This window comes from Anopheles arabiensis, chromosome X, assembly GCF_016920715.1.
Source record: "Anopheles arabiensis isolate DONGOLA chromosome X, AaraD3, whole genome shotgun sequence".
NCBI lineage: Eukaryota > Metazoa > Arthropoda > Insecta > Diptera > Culicidae > Anopheles > Anopheles arabiensis.
The window spans coordinates 22,057,440-22,074,582 of record NC_053519.1 but is presented as its reverse complement, the minus strand read 5'-3'; the positions used below and the strand labels follow the sequence as shown (position 1 = coordinate 22,074,582).

The 17,143-nt window shown below is 41.3% G+C and overlaps 1 pseudogene; it reads right to left on the bottom strand.

Moving 5' to 3' along the window:
* Positions 1 to 9,906: 9,906 nt before the first annotated feature.
* On the bottom strand, positions 9,907 to 10,647 carry LOC120906586 (annotated as a pseudogene).
* Between the last annotated feature and the right edge of the window lie 6,496 nt (positions 10,648 to 17,143).

Sequence of the window (17,143 nt, the reverse complement as noted above, 5' to 3'; positions counted from 1 at the left end):
CGCACTCGCGCACAATGCCCAACACTAGATATGTATGAAAATTCACTATTTTTAAGTTTAATCACATAACAAATTATTCAAATTCCTTTTTTTTTATTTTTAATTCCACACCGTACAATGCAATTTGGTTTTATATTTTTTTAAAAATATAATATGTTTGGTGATTTAATTAGGTAAACATTTTAAAATAATGTATAATAAGTTAAACAACATGCAAAATACGTATTTTTAATCAACTTGATAGATCAAACACACCGAAGCTACCGATTTAACACCTTCAAGAGTAGGACGCTTTCATTCTGTACTATGCCCGATTCATACTTCACAAGGCCCGAATAGAAATGACAGTGCCCAATTGAGGGTTTACGTCGCCCGAAAAAGTATTTACGGCGACCGATAACGCTTTGACGATGCCAGATTGGCTAGGTAAACCCTGTAATGGATCAAACACACCTGAGCTACCGATTTGACACCTTCAAGAGTAGGACGCTTTCATTCTGTACTTTGCCCGATTCATACTTCACAAGGCTCGAATAGAAATGACAGTGCCCAATTGAGGGTTTACGTCGCCCGAAAAAGTATTCACCGCGACCGATAACGCTTTGACGAAGCCGTATTGGCTAGGTAAACCCTGTAAAATCACATACAAAAAAAAACGTTGCCACGGACCTTGCGAATGTAGGAACGATGTAGAACGAATTAACAAGTAGCCATCAGTTTATTACTGGCCGTTTGACATCTGAAAGCCCTTACAGGGTTTTCCAGGTGTTTTCATTGTTGCGGGACACTTTACTGACTTTTTCTTGTGTGAAATGAACTAAATGTAATGGGAATGGGTCTCTATAGCACATTTGTTCAACAAATGCAATAGGAATTTCCAAGAAGTGTGTAAGACCGCCTGGTAAGTTTCACATCTTTATTCTAAAATAACTTTGGATTAAGAAATCGTATCGACTAGAAAATTTAATAATGCCTCAGTAAAGATGTTTCCAAACCATGTGCAAAAAATATAAAAAAAATGTCAAAAATGTTTAAATATTTCTTCAAATTATTAAGCTTTATGAACCCTTCACATGTACAACCGCCTACCCGGATAAGCCATATTACAGGGTTTCGGATCGTATAAGGAATAGTTCAATCACTAAGGGGAATGTTGCAAATCGGTAGGGGAATATTGCATGCACGCTGAGGATGTTTGCAATCACTTAGGGGAGTGTTGCAATCTATTAGGGGAATTTTGCAAGCGTACTGTGGAGCTGTCATCAGACGGTGGGTGCCGGTGTAAAATGCTTCGAATTGATACCGATTATGTTTTTTTTAAACATCATTTGGAGTTGTTTTCGTTTGGGATTCAGCTGTACACTTGATAAACTAAATAAATCCTGCTGCGGAGCCATAATTAAACATGATAAGTTAGTAAGATTGACGAAAATATTTTGAGGTATTTGGAACTCAGCAGCCGATAAAAACCATAGTATGCACGATTCCCCTGAACAATGCATCTCCGGATTTTGCTTCTAAATCGTTGTCCGAAGTAACGACTCCTTTACTAGCTCGAGATTTTCGCCGTCAATCACCGCCTTCCCAGATGGTCTGAGTCTCCGGCAAGCGCATACTTCGTCTTCGTCGCATTGTTTCTCAATCCAATACTTGCTACTTCGCGATTGAGTCGGGTCACACACCTTCACTGTTGTCCTGCCGATGATGTCGATGTCATCCGCGAAGCCAAGAAATTGGAGAGATCGGTAGAGGATCGTATCTCGGATGTCGCTGTTTAGACCCGCGCCTCGAATGACACCTTCCAGGGTGATGTTGAAGAGCAGACAAGAGAGTCCGTCATCTTGCCTCACAACCCTGCGAGATTCGAACGATTCCGACGTCAAGTTCGATACTCTCACCTTGTACTACATCCCATTTATGGTGGCCTCTACACCAGCACCAGTAACAGCAGCAGTAGCACCACCGACATCACAACGCAACCGGAGGCGAACGCAGAGACGGGTCGGATAACAACAACTATCCGACAGTCGACTGCTGGGTCACACAGCGCAACTTACTGTGGAAGTGGACCAGCGCCAAGCTACGGTGACACCATCGGGCGAGAGACAGGAGAGGCGTACTGGCCTAACACCAGAAGAAGAAGCAGCCGTTACCGCTCAAGTAACATCAGGGCGCTAAGAGAGCTGCTCAAGGCACAGAGGATGACTCCCACGCGAGTAACAGAAGGGCTTAAGCTAGGTCACAAGGGTTTTTTTTCTCATAAAGGATGAAGGCACAATAGTGTATAAATGCGTAATAATAATAATACTAATAATAAAAAGGAAGGTCCAATCGGACGGTCTTATCCGGTGGGTAAATCCCTAACGGGTAACCCCCATCGGAAGGTGCGCGCAATTGTATGTTAACTATGTAAATTTTTTGACAAATAAACTGCGGATAAACATAATAAAAGCGCGATCGAGAGTTCGATCGTGGCCATACTTCACCTAACTTTCATAATCCCCTTTTCTTTGCCGTTCGTCGTTCGAAAGAATTCTCGCCCGCTACACACGTATTGAAGAACATGTAGATGCAGTTGGCCAATCTGCGTAAATTAGGTCAAGTATTCGCCCCGATGAGTTAGTATTGAAGTATAGCTGGTATAGTCCATTCTGATGCAAACCATCAACGAACTGGACACTGCGCGCAGAGCGTGCATGAGGCTCATAGAAACCAAAAGCAGCTCCATTTTCCTCTGACGCCGATGGCCAGGATTGCGTAGACTGGTTGAAATCACCAATAAGCATGAATCTGTCTCTCGGACCAAGAGTAGTGCAGATATTAGCAACGAAGTCGATCAATGCACTTATTTTCTCCTCATTCATGCTATGATTAGGAGGCAGGTAGGCAGCGGCAATAAACAAACGGTGGTCGCATAGCTGAATACATATGCAAGTGAGTTCTAACAGTTGCGGCAACGTAGGACCCTCTCAACAATCTCAGAGAGAATCTGTATGGAAACCGTTCGCTTTGTTCTCGCCTTGATCTGGCCTTGATGGTATGGCTGTCACTCATAGAACAAGGCGAAATGAGCAACGATCCGTGACGTCACGCGCATTGCTTTACAGCGGCTCTGCGGTACGTTTCGGTCTGCTTCAATCCCCAAATCCCGGCATTATAAACCTCCCATATGGATGCTGTCAAAATGAAAAATTCAAAGAAATTCGTGTGTGTACATTTTATTGAAAAGCTATTGTGCGTAGGCGTCATATCGTTGTTCCTCCTGTAATGTGATGAGCGGACATACGGTACATACTGTACATCGAACAACGTCGCGGTAGGTCAGTTTTTGCTGACATGAGCCGAGGTGGAATAATACATCGATCGAACGGACTTTTCAGCACTTGATCGTCCAGGCGATCATAGAAACCTTTAGGAGGTTTCCCTTACTGGAAACGTTGGAGTTTAGAAGCCTTACCTTGGGTAGGGGGACATAACTAAACTCTTGAAATAAGTTGGAAGGCGAAGTATTAGGAAGCGTAACGTCCTATCTTGGCAGTCCGAACGAATCTGACTTGCCACGGTCGGAATTGGTTTTATTTATACTCAATAAGTTTCGTACATTTGGTTTTGGAATGTGTTTTTGTCCTAATTAAAGGTTATTGATATGAGGTGCAATTTATACATTGTATTGGAGTGAGGTGTCTGTCATTATGTGCCTATGTTGCGTTTTTAGTGTTTTTACGAAGGTTCTGGAAAGTATAAACTGTTCTAGCTAAAGAACGGGTGCGTTCGTCGATCTTTGCCTACACTGCGCTTTTAGCAATAAGTTGCTATGCGTTCTCTGTTTGTCCACTTTGCTGCAGAAACGCTTGAATTGCTTATGTTGCGCGTTTCGATTGTTTTCGATAAATGTGTCTCAATCGTTTTTCTATGGACGGTATGGTCTGGGTATGTTGCTATGGTGTGGATTGATTTGCTGATGTAATATAATGAATGTGTTGCAATAGTGTGATTTGGCTTTCCGAAGTGTGTTACAATGAGTCTATAGTTGATAGTGTGGTTTACAATAAGTTTTGTTTAGCAGATATGCTACACTCCTTCTGTTGAATAAATCGGCTGATATATCAACAACATCGCTGCGTTAAAACCCGCTCTGCAACAACCTGTAAGTAAAGCAAACCTATTTATTATCAAAACTATACACAAACAATAAAAGTAACATGAACATTCATAATTGCAGATGAAAAATGAATCGTCAGCCCACCGAAGCTTCTTCTGTCTGCTGTTGCGGGGCTGCAGGAAATCTATGCAAATGCGCAGAGATTGCCCTGCAAAACAGCAAACAGATTTATACCCTGAGCCAAATCGTTGTTGACGTTAAAATGCAAAACGAGGAGATTATTAAGTGGCAGAGTCAACACGAGCAAAATCCTGTTCCGCAAGAAACGCCCGAAATTACACCACATACGCAAGAAAGTGAGGGAATTATTGCGTTGATTGCATCGAAAAAGGAGTTAGGTGATTTTGAGCAGAATCTAGGTTCAGAGGATCAGTTTGAGGAGGTGAAGCGTAAATTGCGGGCCAAAATGAAGGCAACAGAAACAAAAGCGCGACTTCACGAGGCCTTATATCTTATTTTCAATCGATTATTTTTGGTTGAATGTAGCTGGAGCGGAAGAGGAGGTAATGGACCAAAAGTAGCCTTCCGAAAACATGTAAATTTATTGCGTTTATTTGCAGATGTAGGAAATGTAGGTAGCCAAAAAGTTGATTTTGCGAAATTTTTTTTCAAAAAAAAAAAACTACAAAATGCAAAAAAAGTGCCAATGTATCAGGCGTAATAAAAAGCGTTTCTCGTGGCTCATTCACACGAAAGAGCAAAGGAGGTCCTAAGAAATAACTAAATTAAATACTTTAAATCAGTTTTTTTATATGCTAGAAGACTATGTGGCATTGTGGCTGTGAACTTATAACAATGGAAATAATAAACCAACGAATGAAATTATAAAACAAATCGCTTATAAAGTGTTGAAGAGAAAGAACCCGAAAGATATGATAATTACTGACTCAGATACATATTAATCTAATGTATTAATGTAAGCGTAGTCTTACCATAAGCATATATTCCGTTGGATTGGCTCGGAATCACTACCGCCCTATGCTGTCAACAATAGCGGGTTTCTAGCCTACGAAGATCCCAACCAAGGATATCCAATGGCACATATATAATATCAGTTATTGTGGTTGTGCAAAACATGTCACGAGTTTCGCATTGGCACAAATTCACTTCTCACAAGTGAGATAGCAGCCCTACTCGAATTGGTGAAAGCAGATATTCTCACCAAAATTGACTCATCTCTCTCTTCTCTTAGATCGGCTATTAAGAGCGATTTGCTTTCTGAGATCCTCGCTCTCGTTGATAAGCGAGCGCTAGCACCCATATTAGCTAAGCCGTCTGTTAGCAACGCATCGCGAACGCACACATCCACTAATGTATCGTCGCTCAATGCCACAAATACATCCAGAACGACTAAAACAGCTTCCGCTCGCCGTACATTTACTAACTCAACGGAGCTCACTGATGATATCCAAGCTGCGAACGATACCAACACTGTGGATGATTCTGACAACTGTAACCACTACAATCATCGTACTAAGCCGACTAGTGATGTTAGTGCTGGAAACTATCGAACAAATACACAAGCATCTTCTGATCCTGTTTTGAACCAAAACACCACCAACACGGGCATAGCCGAGAAAGTATGGTTATACTTCACGAACATCAAATCGCATGTCTCGGCTGATGATATGCGTGTGTGGCTTAAAGCTGTGCTACCAACGGACGATATTAATGTTTACCGTCTCACGAAAAAGGGTGTGAACCTGGACTCGATGTCCTTCATATCGTTTAAAGTGAGTGTTCCTAAATCTCTTAAGGAGCTTGCGCTGCAGTCTACTTTTTGGCCAGTTTCACTTACTGTTCGGGAGTTTGTTGCTCGTGGCCTACCAAAACAACGTGTACATGAAAGGGCTCGATTTAACCCTTCTGAGCTTATTTCGCATCGTACAAATAGTGAAAATTGCTCTTCAGCTGTGCCAAAAACTACCGCTCATTCGGATCATTTTTTGGAACATCGATCGCCACCCCCACAGCGCGTGATTCTATCACCATCCCAGATGACCGAGATCCTAGAGGCTATTCAACTGGAGTTTCCTCCCACACCGCCTCAGTTATCACCGGGGGTGGGGCTTCAATCACAATCCAATCTCTGCAACACGAACCGCTCACCACAGATCAGCCCGTCTGCCAAACGGATAGGTCACAATTAATAGACCCATTCGTGATATATTACCAAAATGTTCGAGGCCTTCGCACCAAATACAATGAATTGCGCCTTTCAGCGAATGAATCAGGGTTTGAAATGCTTGCCCTTACTGAAACCTGGTTAAATGAATCGATTCCATCCAACATGGTCCTTGATAGTGATGCCTACAACATATACCGCTGTGATCGAAGCAGGTTAAACAACGAACGTTCGCGTGGGGGTGGTGTGCTACTTGCATGTTCCGTTCGATATCCTTCTGTGGCACTTAACATTAATCAACCCACGCTTGAAGCTTTATGTATACGTGTCTTTTTCTAAGTTTCGTCTTTATGTGGGGATTGTTTATGTGCCACCGTATTTGAGCAGCGACCGCAACTATTTGGAATCCCTTTCTGCTCCCCCTTTCCCTTTCTGCTGTATACATCAGTGATGCATACATGCAAATGAAACCGAATGATCATCTTATCCTTCTGGGTGACTTCAATCAACCTGCGTTAGAGTGGTCGCTTTCAACCGCAGTAAGGCCAGATTCATCTTAAGCTATAAGACATTATGTGCCACATATTTCTTCGAATACATCCAGTTCCTGCTTTTTGGATATGTTAAACCTGCATGAAATCTATCAGCTGAATGGGGTGCATAACCATTTAAATCATTATTTGGACCTGGTGCTCTCCAACTCTGCTGCAGCTGCTTGTTCTTCTGTGTATCCTGCTTCGTCACTGCTCCTGCCCCAGGATGCCCATCATCCTGCTCTAGAAATTGCGTTACCGTCTTCTTTATTTAGGGCTAGTAGGGTTATGAATGTATTACCTTCTGCTCCTAATTCATTGAGTGTTCGTTATAATTTTCGGCTCACAGACTATCGTAAACTTAATTCAATTCTATCTCGTTCCGACTGGTCTTTTTTTATCAATGTACATCGGTCGACGAGGCTGTCCAATCGTTTAATGCTTTGTTAACCTCTGCACTCCTTTCATGTACACCTATTTTTCGTTCCCCTCCTAATCCTCCCTGGTCCAATCGTACTCTTCGCAACCTCAAAAAGGATAGAATGAAATATCTTAGGAGGTATCGTCTGAACCGATCTGCTTTCAACTTTCGTTTATTTGAGTACGCTGCCTCTGCGCATCGATTATACAACAGGGCTCGTTTTGAGGCCTATTCGAGTAGACTGCAATCGCGTTTCCGTTCTGATCCAGCATCCTTCTGGCAATTTGTTAGGATTCGAAGAGGGTGCAATACGTTACCTAATGAAATGGTACTTGATTCTCGAACTGCCTCTACGCCTGTTGAGATCTGTGAGCTATTCTCTGCACATTTTTCCCAAATGTTTGAGCCACCGGTTAGTGACCCTAACCTTATTGAGGGTGGGCTACTCTACACGCCAGAGAACTTAATTAATCTCTCCGATATTTCGGTTAGCTCTGAAACAGTTGTACAGGTGTTATTTGGGTTGAAACGTTCTTTTACTCCTGGTCCAGATGGCATTCCTGCCTCTGTTTTAATAAACTGTAAGGACGTGCTTGCTCCACACCTTGCTAAAATTTTCAACCTTTCACTTTCTCTTGGGGTTTTTCCTGCTCTTTGGAAATCCTGTTGGCTTTTTCCGGTACACAAAAAGGGATGCCGTAGCATTGTTTCTAATTATCGTGGGATAACCCAAACTTGCGCCACAGCCAAATCTTTTGAGCTATGTATCCTTCCAACCATACTTCATAGTTGTAGTTCAGCTATTAGCCCTAAACAGCATGGGTTTATGCCTGGTAGGTCTACTTCAACTAATCTCATGTCTTTTATTTCCAATATTTTTAGATCTTTTGAGGCCGGTACCCAACTTGATGCAATATACACCGACTTTCATGCTGCTTTTGATAGTTTACCTCACTCTTTATTATTAGCTAAATTGTCTAAACTTGGTTTTGGTGATGGCATTATTAGCTGGCTGTCCTCATACTTAAGTAATTGATCTTGCAGGGTTAAAACCGGGTCGTACTTATCCGAGGAGTTTTTTGTACGTCAGGTGTCCCTCAGGGTTGTGTGCTTAGTCCACTTCTGTTTTCTTTGTTCATCAATGATGTCTGTAATGTTTTACCTCCTGATGGTCATCTCCTTTATGCAGATGATATCAAAATCTTTTTACCTGTGTCTTCTTCTTCTGATTGTCTGAGACTTCAGCATTACCTCAATGCATTTGCTCATTGGTGTTCATCCAATTTACTTCGCCTGTGTCCCGAAAAATGTTCTGTTATTTCTTTCTCTCACTCTCTTTCTCCTATTTTATTTAACTATACTCTCTCTAGCGCTTCCCTCTCTCGTGTTATGTCCATCCGTGACCTTGGTATTATACTTGACTGTCGTCTTAACTTTAAACTGCAGCTTGATGAGGTGCTACTAAAAGCAAATCGAACCCTTGGGTTTATCTTACGTTTTACCTCTATTTTTAGAGATCAAAGCATCCTAAGAATCCTTTATTGTGCTTTGGTAAGGCCTATTCTTGAATATGCAAGTATCATCTGGAATCCTCCCACTATTGATGGCTGTTCGAGAATTGAAAGCATTCAGCGCCTCTTTACCAGGATTGCCTTTCGTCGTTTGTTCGGTGCTGCCTCACTACCTCCCTATGAAACGCGATTGCAGTTATTCAATCTTCACTCCTTAAGCTTCTGCCGCCAAGTGTTTCAGGCTTGTTTTATTGGTGGCTTATTACTTTCTGCTACTGATGCTCCTGATTTACTCTCGTCCATCTCGCTGTATGTTCCCTCTCGTTCTCTTCGTCCACGTGATCCTCTGTCAATTGAAACACGTCATACTCTTTATACTTTCAATGACCCTCTTCTGTCCTGTTTCAGGTTGTTTAACCACTTTTACTATCTCTTTGATTTCGACTCCTCTCTTAACTCTTTCCGTAACCGTATTTTTTCTTCTAATTCCCTTTAATTATTCTCCTTAGTTTTCTATTACTCTCTTTTTTTTTTTTGTTTTTGTTAAGTTTATGATAGTCTCTACGCTCTACTCTTGTTTTTTTTCTTTTCTTTTTTGCTAGGTCAAGACTAGGTTAGTTAGGCTTAGTTTTTCATGAATTATTTTGTTTATTTGTTAGTATTAAATTAGTTTTAAGTCTATTATATTTAGCCTTGATGGCGGATATTGTATTAAATAAATGAAATGAAATGAAATGAAATGAAATGAAATGAAATATTAATGCTCTGTAAGCCAAGGACCTGTCGTAATTGGATTGATGTCAAGGTATTACTATAAATCACATAATTTATGAATAACTAATATAGAACATAAATGGTAACTTGTACATTTGTCGTATACTTACTTGCTTACTTTTGTATCATGCGGTTATCAATTTCGAGGTGTATAAGAGCTTCATCAACCGCTTTTAATCTAAGAATCGCTAGTGAGGACGTGTGACTACAGCTAGCTCGAATATCTACTTTTACACAAATCAGACTATACAGGACTCATACAACCTGAAAGTTTATTAAATATATTTTAAAAAAACACTTGTGTGCTTGGAATAAAGGTCCCCAAAGTGTACTTACCCAAAGGTGTGTATGTTTAAGTGCAAGCAAGCAAAGCCGTTCGTCGTGGTCGTCCTGCTCCACATGACAATAAGGCTCTTAAGGCGCATTTTTTTTTTCAAATCGGTGCTTGTACTCGACTCGAGGCAACAGTGTACTGTTTTGGTGTTTTTTTTTTTTATAATTCAATTTACTAGTACGTTTACGGCCAAATACTCCAGTACTATAAAATATTCCAGTCCATTTGGCAACCGTTTCACAGCTTCAGAGGAAAACGCATCATAAGATGGATAGTAAGATGCGGATTGTGCACTAACGCATGCCGAATGTTGCCGAGGAACACGTTGCTGATGATACTGCTAAACATTATGTAACCGCTATGCCATCAGCGCAATGCCACCGTAGTTCACGTCCTATTTTAAGTCGTTGGCCGCTTTGTCGCAGCAATATGAAGCATTGCGCGGTACATTTCGAGCTGGGCCCGGCCGGTTGATTGCTGCCCTGAGCATCCTCATCCTTCAGAGCAGATAAGCAGCGTGAGAAGACCGCTCCATCAATTAACATCACCGGAACGGCATGGCGCAGGGCAGCAATCGCCGACAATTTGCCCGTATCCTTGTGGCCAAGTCACGAATAAGCTCAAGAATCTATCCCTCAACGTCGCGTTGGTTGAGAAAATCGTGCGGGATCTCGATCAGGAACGAATCCAATACGCCCTTGTTCCACACGTCGAACTCCTGTACCATTTCCTTCCGTGTCATGCCCAGCGCCAGCATCAGGTGACACGCTTCGCATATCAGCTGCATATCACCGTACTCGATGCCGTTATGTACCATATTCACAAAGTGACCCGCATTCACAGCACGAACCACCGTTCGATTTGACGCAAATAGTCTACTGGGAGAAAAGTGACAAACCGAATTAAATATCAGTCAATTGAATAACAAGATTTACTCACCTGGTAGATATCCTTAATCAACGGTAAAAGCATCCAGATGCCCACCGGGCATGAGAGAAGGAACTATAAATTTTCCCCGCCAGAGTATAGTCAGTCTTCGCGGTAAAGTTGATGTCTGGTTACCTAAAAAAGTAAAATAAAAAATAATCTAAATTAAACACAAACATTTGCCGTGCGATTTCTTAAATGTTCTGGCTGGTTCGACTGGTAGCGGCACTAAACTTGCTGTTGGGAGATTGAACAGTAAACTTGAAATGGCGTCGGGGCCCCCTTCGATCATCAGTCACAGGCTCTAAAATTTTTGCTGACGGGGGGGGGGGGGTTGCAAATGATTCGCCAGCCTCGGGGCCCCATCGGCCATCCTACCATCCTTGTCGCTAGTACTCTGTCCATACGGCATACTATAGTGTGTGTGTATGTGTGTTACAACACATGTGTGAAACCAAATCAAGAGAGAGTGAATTCTCATTTCAATCCGAAAACCTGGGAGAGAATGATGACTAGCTAGAAATAATAAAACTAGAAACACGAGAGGAGGTCACACGAAGCGCTTTCGAGTTGTTTCGCTATCATGCAGATTTTTTCTTTATGCGCGCGACTAAGTGAGCCTTGATGAGCGCGATGACTCCCACACCAAGGCCTTCGGCATTGGGCTTCGGCATTGGGCTTCGGCTTTAACGTGTCATCTAGGGTTACCCCTAAGTATTTAGCTTGTCTAACTCTTTCGATTCGTTCCGAATTTATCACGATAGATGGAGGTTCGTCCAATACACCCGCAGACATCACCATGTAACAAGTCTTGTTAATGTTTAATACCAGCTTTTTGTGCTTCAGCCATCCATCCAGAGCGTTTAAATCGATATTAATCAGAGACTCTGTTTGCTTGATATCTTTGTGCGAGATAAACAGAACAGTATCGTCAGCAAAAAGATTGATCTCACAAGCCTTCAAAACCTGTTTCATGTCATTGCTATACATGATAAACAAAATTGGTCCAAGAACACTACCTTGTGGAACACCAAGGGTGTTTTCTCATGGCACTGATACAGAGTTACTAAATAAAGTTCTCTGAGTTCTGTCTTTTAAATAACTTTCGAACCAACTGAGCTCCCTCCCCACAATACCAAAACGCCTTAAGGTAGAAAGCAATAATGGCCTAGATATTATTTCAAATGCCCGTTTTAGATCCAAAAAAACAGCAACTATCGATTCCCTCCGATCCATCAACACCCTCCACCTCGCCAATACAAGATTCAGAGCAGTCTCACAAGAGTGTCCTTGCCGATATCCTGATTGCTCTCGGATCAACAGCTCGCTTCCATTCAGAAACTTAAACAATTGCTCCTTAACTACTGTCTCCAGCACCTTTTCGAGCACATGCAACATGTTGATAGGATGAAAATCCTCCGCATTGGCAGCTCCGCTCACCTTAGAAATAGGTATTATCAATGATTCCTTCCATGTTTTTGGGAAAGTTCCACTCTCTAGCGATTCATTTATCACTATCAAAAGGTCATCTCCTATCACATGAAAGCAATCCTGTATGGTTGTTGAACTCACGTTCCCTATACCTGTGGTTTTTCTCAGGTTGAAACAAATAATCTTTAGCTGACTAAGAGTTATTTTTTGGAATCTGAAATGGTTTCGTGGAGATTATCTATGCGACAAATAATAAGGCTCATTAACATCATCAATGTTTTGATTTATATCCAAAACACTGTTGACAAACAACGAGTTAAACCTGTTACAGATGATGGAGTCTTCAGATTCGATCAAACCGTCAAATTTAACAATAGAAACATGTGCTTCATCTGGCCTTAACATGCTTTTTAGCACTTTCCACAATTCTCTGCTATCTCCCACGTAATTATTTATCTCACTGCTATAGTATTTTTTGCATGAGTTTTTAAGATTTCTACTGTATAAATTTCTGAGTGTAGTATACTCAGTCCAATCGTAATCTGTGTTAGTTCTAATAAATTGTTTGTACGCTTTGTCTCTTTTCCGTTTAATACGTGCAAGATCCAAAGTATACCACCTACTAGTTTCTCTTGAAACAATTGTCTTTTCTTCCACCAAGGTGTTATTTGCATTTTTCAACGTGTTCCATAAAAAGTCAGCTGCTTCATCCAAGTTGGACGCGACATTATGTAAGCCTTGTGACACATCGTTGCAAAGAGCAAGTTTCGAGTACCTATTCCAGCATTTAACTTTACGTTGAACCGTTTTACAACGCTCATCATTTATGGTCAAAACAAGTGTTTCATGATCCGATATTTTCAATAGCGGATCAGTAGTGACTTTGATTGAGTCAATAATACTGTAAACCTGATCAATCAATGTTCTGCTCTGCCTAGCAATTCGTGTGAATTCGTTGACTTTTTGGATCATATTTACTGAATCCATTAAGCTTTTCAGCTTTGCAGATTTTTCAACATTCACTCAGTCAATATTGAAATCACCGACGACAATGTTCATTTTACTAAATTCCAGAAACCTTTATAACCACTCTTCCAAAATGTCTACGAACCTTGAATCACTTGCACTAGGTGAGTGATACAATATGCCGAGAAACCAATTGCCCTCTAATGACTCGTTTAAGATCACTTTAAGGACAATATCACTTCTGGCATAAGCTGCAACACCTCCTGTGTGACGTGAATGTGATAAACACGACACTACCCTATAACCTTTTATATAATATTGCTCAAATGCTTCCTCCTCGGTCACGTGAGTTTCCGAGATCAAGACCAACAAAGGTTGAACTATTTCTACTGTCTCACGAAACATAGCATAGTTAGATGAAAGACCGGCAAAATTGAAATATAAAATCTCTCTGAACCGCCCTAATTCCACCCCTCCCAGCTATTGAGAAAGTTGCATTCGTCTCTCTACCTGTTTTTTAAACAGCGGGCATTCATAGCTATTGGCCGCATGTTGTACCCTGGTGGACATAAAAATAGGAGCTTTTTTCTGTGACCGAAAAACATAGTTCTTGTCGGAAATATTTGGTAGCCCTGAAAAGGACTGTTTAAGTGGTTGTTGGGAGGTGGTGTTGCGGTGTTCCACAGAGCGGAAACATATTCTAACGGTCAATGTGTTGACCGTTATTCGCTTTCACTTCCTCACAGCGTAGGGCCATATCGCCGATGAGGTTACGGCATTCGCTTCTGTCTATGCGTTTCCACATAGCCTTGCAGCGTCTCCATAGCGAATCGGCAGAACGTGCATGCTTGTTCTTAAGCTGACGCTTGAGAGTTGACCACAGATTCTCAATCGGGTTGAGGTCTGGACTCAACGCAGGCCACGGTAGAACTTGCACATCCTCGTTTGCCAAAAAACATTTAACTAATCGCGATGTATGCTTTGAGTCGTTATCGTGCTGAAAGATGTAATGCTCTTCGTCTCCGAATTTTTGTCGGGCGTGTGGCAACATCTTACGACGTAGTATGTTTCTATACCCTTCCGAGTTCAGTGTCCCTTTGATACGGAACAAAGGACCCGGGCCGTGCCAGGAGAAGCAACCACACCATTACGTGGCCGCCTCCGTGCTTTAGGGTTTTTATAGTATTTTTTGGATGATACGCCTGTTTAGGAAGGCGCCAGACGTATTTAGTGCCGTCCGAACCATCCAGATTGATTCTGGACTAATCCGAAAAAAATATTTTGCTCCACCAAAAGATGGATGCAGCTAAATGCTCTTCGGCAAACCGAATGCGCGCTTCTACGTGGTGCGGCATTAGCTTACGAACCTTTCGTGGTTTCCGGGCACAGAACCCACCGGCGTGTAAACGGCGCGACACCGTTTTCGCCGAAACTTGCAATCTAAGCTCTTGCTTAATACGATTGCAAGTTTTGAAAGGGTCCGCCCTGATTATCTCAACCATCTGCGCGTCAACGTCAGCCGTTGTTTTTCGCGGACGACCTGTGGATTTACCCGTAGCCTCGCTACGAATGGCGTTGTCCACAAACGTCCGCGAACGGCCGAACGCCTTGCAGATGGTTTTGATAGGCACGTTCTCACGATACAAACCCTGAATATGTTTCCGCTCCTCTGGAGTGCAGTGCTTTCCGCGACCCATGATGAACTTGTGGAATTTTCAAATCGCAAACTTTCACCTTTACCACTGAATGAAGAATGAAGCGCAACACGGTTTGGATCTCTTTTTATACTACCGAAAAACGCTGCCGTTACTCAAAACTCAGATAAGTAGCGCACCACAAATGCGAGTATAAAAGGCAAACAAACAGCGATTGCAAATTCAGTACGCCTCGAACGTTAGGCGAAAGAACTCCGCAGGAGCCAAAGCCTCTCTAAACCATACTAACAACAACATACGCCTCGATTTGTTGGCGATAAGAGGCCAACGAACTCCGCAGGAGCCAAAGCCTCTCTAAACCATACTAACAACAACAACAACTGTTGGCGATGACACACCTATTGCACGCAAAAAAAAACACAACAAATTGTTTTCCTATCTTTTTGTCCACCGGTGTACCTGTAGTTTCTGGTTCCTAGATGTGTTAGCCAAAACACAATTCACACACTTTAGGATGGACGAGGTGCAATCCGACGTTCGGTGATCGTCACTGCACTTTGAGCAAGCTTCCTTATTTTGGCATTCAGTGCTCTTATGGTTAAACTGACCACATTTAAAACAACGCATAACATGTATGCTCCTAGAAATTTTACAACGATCAAAACCAATATTGATTTTATCGATTTTTCCAAACATTTATCAGTCTCATTGTCGATTTTCAATACCGCGTTGTGTTTCTGGTACTTGTAGATCTTACTCTCAAACATTCCAATTACTTTCACCTGTTTCCAGGGAATTAACTCATTTTGAGATTTCAAAAGATCTACTAAGTCGGACTCAGAATATTTTTCATTCATTCCAATAATTTTTACTCGTGCCATTGGCAAGGAAGTCACCCGTCTCCTAAAATGCCTTCTACTTCATTTCTAACATTATCTAAATTCGCCTGAGCAGAACATTGAACATAAACTTGACCGTCCCTGCCATTACGGAATTCCGATATTTGCTGTCGCCTCGGACCCAATTTCGCGCGTAGATCAGCTCTTGTCGTATCGCAAGACTGAACCACCTTAGGAACAATAACCAGTGTTTTATTCTTATTTTTGTTTTTATTTTTTCCCATGGACTCCTTCATATTGTCATTTTTCCTAATTTTGGGAGTAACTTTATTGTTTCCCTCGTCAAATCTATTAATAATAGTTTGAACATTACTGTCCCCACTGTTTGTCCTCTTCCTTTTTTTAGTGACCGTCGCCCATGATTCTAAATTTATTTCTTGCACTGTTTCGCTGGTTTTCATAGTGTCAGAAGTTGCACGCAAGGCCACCTTAGACATTTTTGAGGCTTCTGTAGCACTTAACGTTTCACGCAATGTTGTCTCCAACTTACGCTCCACTTGCGCGCAAAGCTCAATTTTGAGAGTCTCGATTCCTCTCTCTAAAGCGTTAGATATCCACACGCTCACATTGACCTCTAAATCCCTCAATGTTTGTGCAAGCAAATCATTCGATTTAGCTACATCAATCTTCATTGTAGAGAATGGAAATAGCATAAGAGGAGCAAAAGAAGAGAGAACGTAAAACTTGTACTAAAAACATCAAGAAAGTAATTAATTTCACATAGAAGAACGTAACCGGCTTTGCGACGTAACAGAGATTTCAAAAAGCCGGCGAATCAGAAGGAGATGGAAATGGAGAAGCAGAGAGAGATAGCAATATCAGGGCGAAATAAAACCCAAACGTAGGAAACGTCAGGCAAGGAAAAGGAAGAAAATGTCAAAGAAGGAAACGGAGTCAGTCTTGTATTTAGAGAAGTAGAAGACAGACAGAAAAGGAAGAACAAGCTAAATATAATTTAAAGAACCCTTTTAATTAGCAGGAACTTATTTTAAATAAAAAGATGTCAAAAAGAACCTTAAATCACGACAATGGCGCAACTCGGTAAGTACAGCCTACAGTAGACTGTGCGTGGAATATTAATCGATGAGAATTGGCAAACACGATAAGTAAGAGAGCGTGCGAATTCGCACATCAGCCTGGCAGCCATTTTGCTGCAGAAATCAAAAGAATTTTATAGAAAATATAACAAGACTCAAAAATGTATACGCTGATTGGTGAAATAAGGATGTCGGTCGTACCCATAAACAGTGAAATAGCATGTATATATATATATATATATATATATATATATATATATATATATATATATATATATATATGTATATATATATATATATATATATATATATATATATAACATATATATATATATATATATATATATATCTATATATATATTTATATA